The sequence below is a fragment of the Anser anser genome, assembly GCF_964211835.1.
Source record: "Anser anser genome assembly, chromosome: 1".
NCBI lineage: Eukaryota > Metazoa > Chordata > Aves > Anseriformes > Anatidae > Anser > Anser anser.
The window spans coordinates 60,906,396-60,920,802 of NC_139720.1; the positions used below are offsets into that span (position 1 = coordinate 60,906,396).

The 14,407-nt window shown below is 39.7% G+C and overlaps 1 protein-coding gene and 1 long non-coding RNA gene across 9 annotated transcripts in view; one reads left to right on the forward strand and one right to left on the reverse strand.

The window, feature by feature from the left end:
- The window catches only part of KIAA1549, a 144,378-nt gene that overhangs the window by 5,078 nt on the left and 124,893 nt on the right, over positions 1-14,407 (forward strand). The gene's annotated exons all lie outside the window — the stretch shown is intronic.
- On the reverse strand, positions 6,428-6,905 carry LOC310903357. Its single transcript, XR_014587478.1, has 2 exons — positions 6,792-6,905; positions 6,428-6,752 (listed from the first exon to the last, which is right to left on the reverse strand). It is a non-coding gene; the product is annotated as an uncharacterized lncRNA (long non-coding RNA).

Consider the following 14,407-nt stretch of genomic DNA (forward strand, 5'->3'; position numbering starts at 1 on the left):
GATTAACAATTTCCCACCCCCCATTTGTGCTGTGTTTTCAGCTGCTGATGGATGTTATTGGAGATGCCTGTTTTGGAAGGCTGAGGGAAAGCCTTCCATAAGAGCAGTGGATTAGTGGTGTCTTCTTCCTAGTACATGAGAGAGGAGGATATACAACTGACCACCAGGACTCACATCACTGATGCCATCGGTGTAATTGCACGTGCAATGCACAGAATAAATACTGTGAAATGGTGGACTGGGCTGACTGTGCTATCTTAAGCTAAAGCCATAAGTTGTTGTAAGATGCTTGTAAGAAGTATTACCGTTTTGCTGCACAGTTGAGAACAGACTTAGCAATTCCAATCAAACTTACTATAAATTATGCATTTTGCTATGGGCTGAAGTTGTGTTTTTTTGTTTTTTTCCCCAAAATGTCAGTTGAAAGAGTTCGGCTACTTCTGATGTTGAGGCAAGAGGAAAACAATAGTTTCTGCTTTGAGTTCTGCCAGCTTCTTTTCTGCACGACTTTAATACCCTTATGCTTTGGAGCATGCAGTTAAACTTTGGCATATTGTGATGGCTCTGAAGGGGATGTTCTCTCTGCTGCTGCTTTGAAAGTGATTTTTTTCAAAAGCTTGTAACAACCAAATTTAGGCACGCATTGCTGCAGAAGAAATGATGCTTTTTTTTTTTTGTCTGCTAAAACTCAGGTATATTCTGTTCTTTGGGGAACTTGGACATCTGTCTGATGGTGCAGTGTTGGGAGGGGGTGTGTGTGTGTGATCTTGTTGCATCAGACCCAAGGGGGGGGAAAGGAGAGATGTCTTTTAGGAGGAGCCAGTGTGGTATTTAGATAAGCAGTAGTAGTAAGAGAAAGATCTCTGGATCTTCTCTGGTCTGTTCTGCTGGTGGTTGAGATGTGTGTAGAAGCCTGGGAGGTGTGGGAGTAGGAGGGGAGGAGAGACTGGAGCTGGCAGATCAAGAAGGCTGGGGTGCAGGAGTGGGAAATATGTCTGTGTATGAAGGAAATTGCAACACAGAAGTTCTTCCTGGAAGGAACAATCAGTGCAACCTGGTGATGGGGTGATTAGGCTGGGAAACAGATCAACTTGGCTCAAAAAAAGGAGAAAAACAAGCCACTCCAAAAGTGGCAAGTGGTACTGAAAGGAGTCAGAAGTGGTGAAGATACAGGATTGGGACAAAAGTGGAAGAGATGTAGCTGAAGGCACCAATCTTGAAATTGAGGTACAGAGGAGTGTGTAACGGCTGCTCTGGGACACTTTTGCAAGAATTTGGCAGAGAACCTAAGACTTCAGAGAGTTTTAGCTTTCCTTTTCTCAGCCAGGAGCGCGATAGTCTGCTACTCCTTGAATCTTTAATGAAAGTGCATCTGTCACCCTGTGACAGAATTGTTTTTCAGAGTTTGTTTTAAAAACTGGAAAACTTCCTACGCAGAGTTGTACCAGCATACAAAGACTGCAGAGGCAAAAATCAGTGTTGGAAATACTGCAGCTACAATAGCCTGTGCAATTTTAAATTTCTCCTTCTGTACCCGTAACTTATAACTTATGGGCACAGTAATCCCATGATTACAAAGTGTACACCCATATAGATAGTACTACAATTTACACACCTGCATACAAATATCTGTACGTGCAGACAGGACCCTCATCATGTTCAGTGTACAAAACCGATCCTGCTCTGGGGAGAAGTGGGTGTTGGATAGCAAATGAAGTTTTTCTCTAAGACTCTTGCTGCTCTTGCAGCAGATGTCTGAAGGTGTGGAATGAATGAGGTGGAGGCAACAGGGAAGTTGTTTGAGACTTGTGCTTTTTTTTTTTTCTTTTTGAATAAAGGTCCCACTGTTAATGTAGGGAAATGCTGTCCTAGACTGTTGACCTGTGTTGCTGTTGCAGAGCTCCAGCGTGACGTGAGCAAGTTGCTTAAAGCAAGCTTCCCGCAGGTGGTCACTAGCTGTGTGTTCCTCATTTACTGGACGTGAGACCTGTGGGATCTGTGTTGCAGAAATGCTGAGTGCTTGCAGCTGCAAAAGAAGTCAAGGGGAGCTGGTGTTGAATAGATGTTGTGTGTGTAATTTTAAATATTCAGTAATGCTTTAAGTCTGGCATTCAGTATTTGACCTTTTCTAAAATTAATTTCTTAGAAATACTTTGAAAATCAGATGAGAAATGACTACGAAATGTTCAGATATAATAGCAGTGAGCGCAACAGCAAAGTTCATCAGGAAGCGAAAGACTTTTGTCTTCAGAACAATAAAGATCCTGTGGATGATAAACCAGTCTGCCTAACTGGATTTCTCAGAACTATTTTAAGGAATACTTCTTGTAAGCAGAATAAAGCAACAGGTGCTGGTATTTATTGACATTTACTGCATTAAAGCATTTTTTAGTGTGAGTTGGCGAGCTGTATAGGTTGGAAGAACTGTGATGTATTAAAGTGTAGTAGGATTTTGATTATTTTAAATCAAGTCTTTAAGAAAAAAAAAAACATGGTTGCTGGTACTTGTTGCTCAGTTTAAGTTTTTAGCAATTCCAGCTTACATCCCCTACCTGCTTGTGTTTCATGCATGAACTGTTTTCTAATCCTTTTTGCCCTCTTACATTCCCCTGTCTGATTTAGAGAGGCTTCCCTTCTATGAATTTCCTGTGTATAATTTTGATTTGGTTTTAGCCATCTGGTCAGAGCAGTGCGTCTGGTCTTGCGGTATGAAACAGAGGTAAGAGGCCAAAATTGACATTAATCATTACCAACGAGTAGAGGGTGGAGTGAATGCTGGAAACAGTGAAAAAAGAGCCTGAAAATCCAGATAGTTTTCAGTAAGGAAAGTACACGACGGTATCACGCTGAAAGGGCTGAAGTCCAGGATGGCTGTAGGATGAGGATGTAAGACGAGGAGTAGGCTGTACAGCAGGTCTGCAGGAGGGGATGTGGTGCTGATGGTGGATCCCCAGCAGATTGTCATTCGGCAGGATGACAGAGGTGCTAGACTGCGAGAGCACATGGGATGTGGTCTCTAGCATGCTCTCGTTAGCTTGTGTTAGTCGCTCTCCTGTCTCTTGCTGGCGTGCCAGGGAGACGTTGGCTGTCGGAGGATCAGGTCGGGGCAGCACGGGTTTGCCTGGTCTGGAATGAAAAATAGGTGGGCAGGGCTGTATTAAATATATAAAAGATGGACACAATGGCAAGCGCAATGAACGGTGCTTTATGACTGTGCTGTGTAAGAAAAGGAGCAAAAGGCGGATGTGGCAGTGAAGGAGATGTGGGTTTTCTAATGCCTGGCCTTCTAACAGCAGGGGTAACAAAACCCTGAAATACACGGTTTGGAGCAGTAACATAATCTGTTCTTGCAGTTCCAGCAATGGATTAAATAATGACATAACAGAAGTGGATTGCACCGGTGATTCCACAGTGGTGTGGAAGGATGGATTAGATGACCTCTTGAAGTGTTTTGCAGCTCTGTTTTTGAGAGATCCTACAAATAATATCTGCAGATGTGTGACCGTATTTGTTTATTGCTGAAGGCCGGTCTGCTGTTCACGTGAAGAAATGACCTGTAGTCATGCAGTTAAGTACTGTGTCAAAATGTTTATGCAGAGAAAAGCCGAATCAAGTTTTTGTAGGCAGCCTTAGTTATGACCCCTTCGAGCTTTTGAATTATTGGTTTTAGGTCTAACAGTTTTGTAAAGTTTCCTTTTTGTACCTATAGCAACGAATATTTTTGCAATCCTTATTACTAAGGATAGTCACTGTGGCAAGGAAAAAATAGAGGTGAGTATATCTCTTGTGTGCTGCATTTACTGTATGCAGTGTACGTTTTATGAAAACAGTAGTAAGAAAAATGTATTTAACAAGGGGCAATATTAACAGAAAACAATAGGTGTAAGTGAATCCCAGTTACGGTTTCTGAAGGGCCATTAACATCTCTATTTCTTGGTTTTTAATTTTTTTGAAATAGTCTCTGCTTTACTGGAGGATCAAGTTCAGTTTTATGCATTTTCTAATGCTGCATAAATTTTGACTGAGAGGACAGGTACAAGTAAATGGCGCGGTTGTGATTCTGCATCTTTGAGCTTTATTCATCACCTGAATTGTTAGTAAGAATGTATCTAATAAGTCGGATGGGAAGAGACGAGAGGCGGTATTAATGCTCAAAGCACTTTCTTGGTGTTTCTATGAAATTTCCCAGTTGAGCAAGCTGGGAACTTGTTCACTTGGTGCAAAATTCAGGATTTTTCCATGTCTGTAGGGAAGGGAAAGATTCTGGACAGCTGAGTGGGAAACTGTCAGGTGCCTAAGACACACTTGAGAACTGTAAATGCATCTGAAAATAAATGGTCACGTAGGGCAGGTAGATTACACAGGTAAAGAGATTTTTCCTTAAGCTGTATTGATAGAATTTGCAATTTTTGTTTCCAGTTTATTTATTCTTAATTCAAGCCATTTGGGACTGTGTTTCCTATTGAGCATTGTCATAACAAACGAGAAAGTCCAACTGGTATCACTTTGTACGTGAGAAGAAGGGTCTGCTTTTGTTTGTTCCCCTACCAAAAATGTATGGAACTAGTTTGTAGATGCCCTCCCTGTAGAAGTTCTCCTCACCTACTGGCAACTGTTTGATACTGCAAAGACTGTTTGCGCCCCTTCCAGCTGGGTGTAAACCAGATTAGATGTTGAGTCTGTCCCACCTTTTTCTGTGGTTTGTAATTCTGTTGTAAACGAACTCCACCACATGCGTGCGGATTTTGGGGAGCGCTGCCCTCAACCACAAAGCCATGAGGCGTGATTTAGCTCAGTGTTATTTCAAAACAAAGCTCCAAGTATTTATGTAGCAGATCCTCTGGGTTAACATCAGGTTACTTTTCCAAATAGAAGGAAGACGGTTGTGTCAGCTGGACAGGTTCTGGTTAGGTAACTTTCCTAGTGGATGCCTGTGTTTAGAGATGGAGCTAGTGCTGAATTGGGACTAACTCGTGTGATAGATTGGGATAGAAATTGCATGTCACAGAACAAAATCCTGATCTAGATCAGAAGTCTGGTTTGAAGATGGTTTCAATTAGGAGCTGTCAGTGACCTTACTTCCTGTCCTTATGTTGAAAGATGAAACAGATTTGGGCTTCCAGCCATTGACGTTCCATTTTTTTGAAAGACGTAATTTGTTCCACTCTGGACAGGTTCCCCCCCACCCCCCCCCCCTTAAAAAAAAAAATTTCCTTTGTCTTTCCTGAGTGCATGTGCTTTTTATAGTAACTTAGTAGGAAAGAAAATACATATAAATCATCATAATCAACTTTTCATCATGAAATATTTTATCCAGTCTTAGTACAAGCACAGAAGTTCAAAGAAAATAAATTGCATTTGTCTGTTTACTTTGTTTGCTTCTGTGAGCAGTTACTTAGCTTCTACCGCAGCCAGGTTCTTCAAGCTGTAAAAATTGTCGGAAGGATTAGGATAGCTGAGGAATGCAAAATGAATGTAAATCCATTTTGCTTCTTTTTAAATTGACTGGATTCCAAGTTGACAGTGTCACTTGAAAGTATAATCTTCTTAAAATCCTGGGAGCATTAGAAACTAACGTAGAAACAAAACTGAACATAGTTTCTGTGCTGCAGTATTAAATCTTATGAATCCTTAGTATTTACTACTCCTGTTTACTTTCTGTAAATGTCATTATTGAGGTCAGGTGGAGATACTTCTAGAAATCTTACTGCTAAAGAGATTCTTTCAGATTCATGAAAATAACTTTTTTTTTTTTTTTTGCATTTCCTGAATGAGCCAAAGCATGCTACTTGTGTGTGAGATTGCATTGGCAGTTTAGAGTGGCTGCATTATGTTATATTTGGAAGTAAAATGCATCCTTGAAGAACAGAATGCAACCTTCAGTTGTATTATGTTCGGTGCGAACATCTGTGTCATTTAGATAAGATACTTCAGAAATGTTGTGCATTACTTTTCCTTATTCCTAAATAGTATGAACCTTAGAGGTCAAATCAAACTTGTGCGCTTGATGCTAAGTAACTTTCTAGATATTTTTAAAAGCAGAAAAATGTACTTCCAAATGTAGATGCAAGAGTTAATGTGCTTTAGGAAGACAAATGTTTTGATTTAAGTGAATACTTCAGCTCCTATTTCTGTTTTTTAATTTTGAGATATGCTGCTTTTAGTTTTGGGGGAGTGAGAACCAATGAGAATTGTGCACGTAGAATACAAGTAATGAACTAATTAAAATGATGGCTCTTGGAATTCTTCTGGGTGTTTAAGATCAGTCCTTGTGGACTGAGTTATTTGAAGGGCGTAGGTGAAAAGCACAAGTCATATTAAACATAGTTTGTCTTAAGCAGTCAAAACAGCAGGTGTTGATGTAGAATGCGCACATAAGCTCAGGCATCCAGGACTGGTAAAGCACTAGTACATGGGGTTTTCTTTGTGTCTTCTTGTTCTTCTTCTTTAATTTGTGGGAGATGAGGGAGGACTTCAAATGAGATGGTCTTCAACCTTTTATATATGCTTTAATCACGAAAATAAACAGTTTGTGGTTTTGCTGTGCGAACTCTGAAAATTTAAGTGGGACCTCTGCCTCAAATTGTTTTCATGTTGTGCTCACCTTTTGAGCCACATCATCCAGTGATCTGATACCAGTCTAATACTATAATGCCTACATTATGTGTTTCTTTCCTTGTGATGTGAAGGAGCGTGAACATAGTCTGACAGAAAGAGAGAATTTGAATAGTGGGCAATGGGATGTTTACAACCTGCAGTATTTTTACTACAGGTTATAGGATGTTTATAACCTGTAGTATTTTTATCAGGCTAGTTTTGGATTAGTTCTTATCTGGAAATTTTTTAAGGTCATGAACTCATTGATGCTTCCTTCCCAAGTTGTTGCTGCAGATGTGAGAAAACTAACATCACTGCATCCTTTCTAAATTCTGGGATTGGATTCCTTGCTGCTTCAAATAGGTTGAAGGTGAAGCTGTTAAGTCGAGGGAAGAATTTTATCCTGTGTTTGCAGGTCAAAAGAGCATTTAAACTGCAGCTCTGTTATTGCTAAAGTATTGAAATAAGTTCTGTTGGAAACCTACGTATTCAAAAAGAACGCTTGTTTCTTTTTTTTTTGGCTTCTTGCTTTTATGAAAGAATATCTGAGACAAATCAAAACGGATGGGTTATGTTATTTACTCTAGTGAAATCTTGTATGTATTATGACTAAACTCCCGTTTGTTGGCTTTTGGGGGAACATTTTTTCTCAATATGCAGGATTTTTTTTCATGCATCAGTGTATTTAAGATGATGACATAGAACATGGTAGGTATAAGATTTTTTTCATTAAACACTTGTGCTCACACAGCAATTATTCAGTGGCTGTGTATTTGCATTAGTAGCCTGGCTTGTAATTATGTAGCCTGACAGTCCTATCAGTAGCCTCTTTTCCATGCAAAAAATGTTCCAGACCTCCTCATAGCATTCTCTGTTAGTGTTTATGGAAAATGACAAATTTCTAAACAAAAATCCTGCTTGGGTAATTGGGCTGTTTGTGAAGCGATCAATTTCTATTTTAAATTAGTAAAACCATCAGATTTTCCTCTGTTTTTACACATTATAGTAGGTATTAAGTAAATCAAGTCAGAAAACACAACAGTAATAGAGTAAAAAGCTGCTCAGCCTCACTTCATGGCAGTGTTTTATGTTGTTTGCCTGGAGTGTTGAATTGTCATAATACCTAACTGTTCGAATAGAGGCACACGACCAAGAGGTTTTGCTTCACAAATACGTTAACTTTATTGTTTTTTTGTCCAGTATAGTAGCCTTTAAATCGTTTTCTTCCATTTTTTCTCCATCTTGGAAGAAAATCGTTTATGGGATTTTTCATTATTTTTTAACAAATGTGTCAACATTCCCTTCCCTACTTTCCTCAATGTACACTTTATTTTTTCCCCATAAATTCTGTCGTCTTTGTCTCAGTTGCTGTCTTGGAGTGAACGTCATAGGGAGTTCCATCTTGCCTTCTACTGAAAAAACAGGGGGGAAAAAAAGTAATAATTCCAGCTTTTGTTGGTTTTGTGCTCTGTGTACTTCTTCCAAGCTCTTAAGGAGGAGAGCAGAACTCATTAGACATGGGTGGGGAAGGGAGGACTTGGAAAAAGAGAGAGGAGGAAGAAAGGAGCGCTGTCTCTTGCCAGACACGAATGATTTTCCCTCTCAAGAAGCTGTGGTTCTATGTTATTATACCATGCACAGGAAAATCCAATTTAAGATGTTGCTGTTAATTCTCTTAGCTTGTCATTTCAGCTTTTTGGATGGCTATAATATGTGCTGCGTTTTTAAAACAGTACTTCATTGGAATATTTTTAGTGTTTTGTTTTTCTTTCTCCCCTGTAAATGGGATAGTTCTTGGAAACCCTGTGTGGAACAGAGTCATGCAAACAACTGAAAAGGCACCTCTGGAGACAGAAATGAGCATCTGGGCATGTAAGGGAAGGTCAGGAACCTTCTGAAGCACAGCTGCCACTGGCGGAATGGCACCTCGGCTCTACTTGACTCCAAAATTAATTTAAGGAGCAACTGCATTAGAACTTGTTTGCTCTTAAATAGCCTCTGCTATTGGGAAACCTTCATTTTAACACCAACTCCATTTGCATTTCAACACAATCACTTACTAGTAATTTTTATAGGACTATGTTGCTTTTTGTGGTTGTTTCATCTTCTGGAAGGAAGGCGGATCTCTGTATTTTTAAGTAGTTGTTTCAACTCTGAGAGTACAGAGTTATTTTTAAAGAAATATTATATAAATGATTGAGTTAAAATGTCTTCTTGGTCCTTAGTCATATTATGTATTGAAAGTTCAAGCTCCCTAATTCATCTAGATAACGAATTTTTACTTTTATAGCTGACGAGTCCAGAGAGGTACTCGTTTTGCTGATGTATTTTAGTAGGACCATGCGTTCTTCTTCAAAATTGATGCTTTCCATTTTAGAGCCAGCTGTGGCACTTTCCCTAGCACCAGACCTACTTACTGGTCAGCCCCTGTGCGAGTGCTTTGGTTCCTTTCCTGGCTGCCATTTTGCAGCCTCTCCCCACGCAGCCCTGGGCCCGGCCCTGCCTGGCAGCCCTTGGCCTCCTAAGGGGCTCTGTGGGGCAGGGGCACCAGCTCAGCCTCTCGCTATTGTATTTTTGGTGCTCTCACGTCTCTGCTATACGCAGTAGAAAAACACGTTGTGTGGACCTTGGATGTAGGTACGTCCATGTTACTGCATGTGCAGGTCAGGCCCTTACTGTAAGTGTGTGCCAGTCGAGCAAGGTGTGCTGGTCTGCGAGGCAGCAAATGTCTCAGGTCTTAGTTTGGCAAGCAGTGGTGTCCAGGAAAACTTTGGGAGTTCAAGTTTGCGTGGCACACTGTGAGATGGTACATGTCAGCACCTGCCTGCAACCAGCTTATGAAGTTTCTGTGATCTGCTGTGCTGCCTACCTGCTGGAGAGTTGCTGCTGCTTACGGTGAATGAGATTCCGGTCTGTGGGCTTCAGCGTTAACTAGGCAGTGAAAACATTTGTTTTCTTGCCCGATTGAACATTACCATGTGTGAGACACAGTTTGAAAATGCTGTTTGTCAGTACTGAAGACAAAATATTTCGTAGCGAGCACATTCATCAATTCCAGCAGAGTTTTCCAAAGTTTTTTTTTTTGAGTGTGAACTTGCTGGCTGCTGGTGCTGCTGGCATTTTTCCTGTTAGCGGAAGAGTTAAACGAACAATGTAGGGCCTGTTTTATTGCCTTTCAGAGCATAAGAACCAGTAGAGGAATCAACAAACAGCATGGTAGCCCATCAGTGTCACTCAGCCCTGTTTCGGGGGATGCTGAGCAGAGGCAAACAAATTCATTTTACACTAGAAGATGCAGGAGTCTCCCTGAATGCTGTGGTGGTGTGAAGGATCAGGAGCAGAAAAGAACACTGAAATATTTTTGGAAAAAAAAAAATACAAGACAGCATGTTTCTTATTACAAAGTAAATGGGTACATTTTTATTTTTGTTTTGGTAAACTTTTAAAAGCCAAATTATACTGAACTCAGTGTTATTTCTGTGTGTTTTCTTAATGATGGAACAGTATCTTGGGGAGAGGAAGCCTCATCAGAGAGAAGCTAATAAAAGTCAGTCATTTGAGGCTGTGCGTATTGCAGGTCACTTTTGAGAGACTGTTCTTCTAGTCTTATATGGAGCTGGAAGTATCGCCCATGTGGTTTCTTTAATTATGATTTAAGTATCATGTGGATGTGAAGCATTAAAAATTCTAAAACATCTCTGGGGTGGAATATAAAAAAAATCTGAACACAACTAATCGATGTGACAGTACTCAGTGGTACTTAAAATGTAGGATGACTTTTCGCAGGAATAAATTCTCATTGAAAAACATGTTTCCCAATAGATCCCTCCATAATGGTGTAAAAATTTTAGACCTTTTGTGGCTTTGCATTGTTAGCTTCAGTAGTGGATTTTGGCATTGCCACAAAGAACTGATGCAGGAAAAACTTCCACAAGTATGTATTTCAATACAATCTTATTCATACTTAAGTTTATTCACACTGTTAGTTTACCTGGGTTCTCTACCATAATTATTTGAAGATCAACAATAGGTGTATTTCTCTGTCTAGTCCTGTCTGGCAGTACAGTGGTCTTTGAGATACTGAGAGTAATGGACACGCGAAGATCTTCCATGATGCTGACTGCAACAGACTCGGGCTCTAATTAGGCTTGATTTATACAAACCAGATTTGGGACTGACAAGTTTTCAGTTTCCTAATCTCTGGCAGGGAAAGGAGGAGGGGGAAAAAAAAGAGCCCAGCCGGCTCATGGCCTTTAAATGGCGCACTACACAAGTCTCAATTTGCTGACTTTTTAAAGAAAACTACAGGTATTGGAATGCCAGGTTTCATTAGTTTTTCATATTAAAACAAAAACAAACACAAATATGTATATGTATTTATATATATATGGATGTTTTAGGTGGACTTTAGTAGTACCTCCACTACAGAAAGCACCTCCTACGCTCTTTGCTGTGAAGTGATGCCCTACTGAGTATTCACACTTTCATCTACTCATTTTTTCTTTGCTCCTGCACGTTCTCCTAGCTGTGTTATGGGAATATTGGTATGTGACTTGCATCTCAGAAAGATGTAAGTACTCGTGTGAAAGTTTGTGCCTCTCTGTAAGGAAAACTGTGGCACGAGCTTGATACAGTGAACTTCATTTCATCAATTACTCTGATTTCTGTAGAGCAGGCATGAAACTAAAGATGTTCTGAGATTTCTCAGACAAAAAGTAGGTATGTTTGATAGAAAAATAGTATCATTATCTTATCCTTTTGTAAATGTTTCCACCAAACTTGAGTCATACATACAGGTGCTGATCTTTCAGGCAGAGAAACATAATTCTTCTCCATATCATCAGCTTATGGCACCCACAAGATCAAATGTTAGCATATTAATAGCATTTGATAACCAGTGACTACTTTTTAGAGGCTTAGCATCCTAGGGGCATAAGTTTTGCTCAGTTAAATGCAAAAGTGTTTACTTCACTTTACATACACTGAAGTTTATGATGAGATTAACATTCCAGGCGATGTAATTTACCTGTGAAATGCTTGAAATGACACAATTTTCATTCTTAGTTTCCAAAAGCTTTCAGTTGGCTGTCTTCTGTGCAAAGGTCTAGTCTATTATAGTGAACTTGATCTTTCTCTTGATGATTACATCTGTTTCTTATATGTTGTTTCTTAGAAATGAAATCAAAGTTTGCTTTTTGAAGGAGTGGGGGGGATGGGAGATGGGAGAATGTTGTTAAAATGCTCTGCTTTTGTAAACCTGGAGCAGAACGGGGTAAGAGGGAAGGGGGAAGAGAGGAAATGAGACTTGGTTGGTTGGCTTAACATACTAGAGGAGAAGTGGACTATGCTTGAATCTTGGCATTACAGTGGGGTCAAGAATAGTAAGCATATTTAGTGGTAGCTTGGGGGATTTTAGGGCTCTAATAACAAAGGAAGGAGGACTTTTTCCCTTTAAATCCTTAGTTAGTTGATTTCATTCCCTGAACAGAACAAAATGGTGTGGGAGAAAGGGAAGAAATTTCATGCAGGTGTTTGGTGGTACTATCATACTTCGTATTTGTCATGAGAAACAAGTGTTAATATGTTTAATGAAAGCTATCACACATACTTTTCACTTACTAAGACTGGGGTTTTGATAATATGAAAAGTATTGCTGAGCATGTACTCTTTTTCTTCTCCTGTGGGGATCATTCAGTTTTTAGATTTTAACTTTTACACTTATATTGATTTTTTTTTTTAAACCAGCTTTATGAACCACCTATTTAATATTCAAGTTGTAACCTCTCATTTTATGGTTATGGAAAGGTCTACTGTTGCAGTTTCACCAGATACTGTATATATATTTTACTTCTAGATTAATCCTTAGGTAGCGTTAATAATCTTACAGGCAGTATTCTGTGCAGTTATTTGAATGGCATTATTACGATTTTGTTATGAACTATCACAAAAAAAACAACAAACAGACCAATGCATAATAAATATGCTGTACTACCTGGTGAACTTGAGGTGTTTAGGGTGTTCTAAATGTGCCAGAGATGTTGCTTTGTCTGACAGAGTGAAAGAGATGTGAAGTGACTTTCTGAATTGCAGACGTGTTGTTGGGAATTGGGAGTAATGTGCCTGTGGGAGCTGAGTTATTAAAAGTGTACACCGCGAAGGTATCTGTTGTGATTAGGTATCTGCTTTAGATTAAGAAACTAATTAAACTCATTTGTTTAAAGATGCCCTAGAACAGGCACTAATACAGTGTACTGGATTTTGTTCATTAATATGAAGCTTCCTACCAAAATTCTATTTAACATTTACTTATTTATTACAAATTAAGTTTAGAGGTTAAGTTGGTTCATCTAGATGTAAGAGTGACGGCTGTACTGATATCATGGTAAAAACTATTGTGGAAAACTGACTTTGGGCAGCAGGGAGATGCATCAGGAAGAGGAAGAATTTGCTGTGCTCACTGTGCAGTGGTGCGGCTGGGAATCATTAAATATATGAATGAAAGCAGAGATTCTCTTTTAACTATGTAGTGTCTGTTGTCAGGTACCTACTATTCAGGTCAACCATTCAGGAAGGATATCGTCCAGTTGGGGATGGTTCAGAAAGCATCCTACTCTGAAACTTTGGAAAATGTGCTTCCAGGTGAAAATGTCAAAAAAAAAGTCTCATTAACACGTTCTAGAAACAGTGGAGGTGGGACTTGATTCTTGTCTGCGTTTTGGAAAATACAAATTCTGTAGTGGAAGGGCTTTTGGGCTAGGTAAGAATGAATTCTGCTAAGTGGAAGTAGACACGGTAGGCACGAGTCTTTGAGTTTGATATAAGGTATTTAACATTGAAGAGTAACTAACTGTAGAGCAACTTAAAAACAATAATTTGAATTCTCATGGAAAGGCAAGGGAAGGGGAAGAAATCACAGGTTCAACTCCTGTACTGCATGCGCATCCCCAGAAATATGTGCCACCACAATTAACGGAGCTCTGGAAATAAAGTTAGGAGAGGACCAGAGAAAAAGGACCAGAGGAAGAGTCATAGAGACCTCTTTCTTCCCCTATTGACTCCATTACGCTACAGGTTTAATCTGCTTGGAATATTGGGTGGTATAATAGAATTATTTTTTTGGTGTGCTCATCGTGCCAAAGCTCAGATGGCACTGGCCGGTATTACTTGTGGTGGGGCTCCTCTCAAGCATTTTTTGCACACTGGCAACTGTTGGTAGTGTGCAAGGAGTTAGTGAAGCAGCTGGAGTTAAACTGACACTTGGGTAGCAATGGAAACTTCTTAATAATTCAGTGCAGTACTATAGAAGCTGATATCCACAGCCATTTTAGAGGTTCTTGCTCACTTCCTTGCTATATTAACAATTTAACTGGAACACTTTTTTATTTCAAATTGTGATGGGAGAGAGAGAGGTGGACAGCAATACCTCAGCAGTTGTGTTTGTGCAGTTTCTGGCTGGGACCTTTAAGGGCTGCTCTCTGCTGAGTGAAATGCTGGCACAGATTTTTGCCCGTGTTATTCCAAGGAGATCCTATTGATCTCGTACCTGCTGTGGTGAAGATGGCATCGTCTGAACTGGACCCATTGGGCTGAGCTCCCTTACTTTTGGCTAGCTGAACTACTTTGTTTGTTCACTTTGGTTTTTCCCCTGGAATTTCTGCCATGTTCAGAAATGCTTGTTGGATATCTTGCTCTACAAGCTGTATGCAGCAGAGCTATTAATCTTTTTTTACTTGTAGGTGCTTAATAGCCAGTAAAACTTGCTGATAGGTTTTTCCCTTCTGGATTTCCTTCTGTGGATGTTTTAGAACCA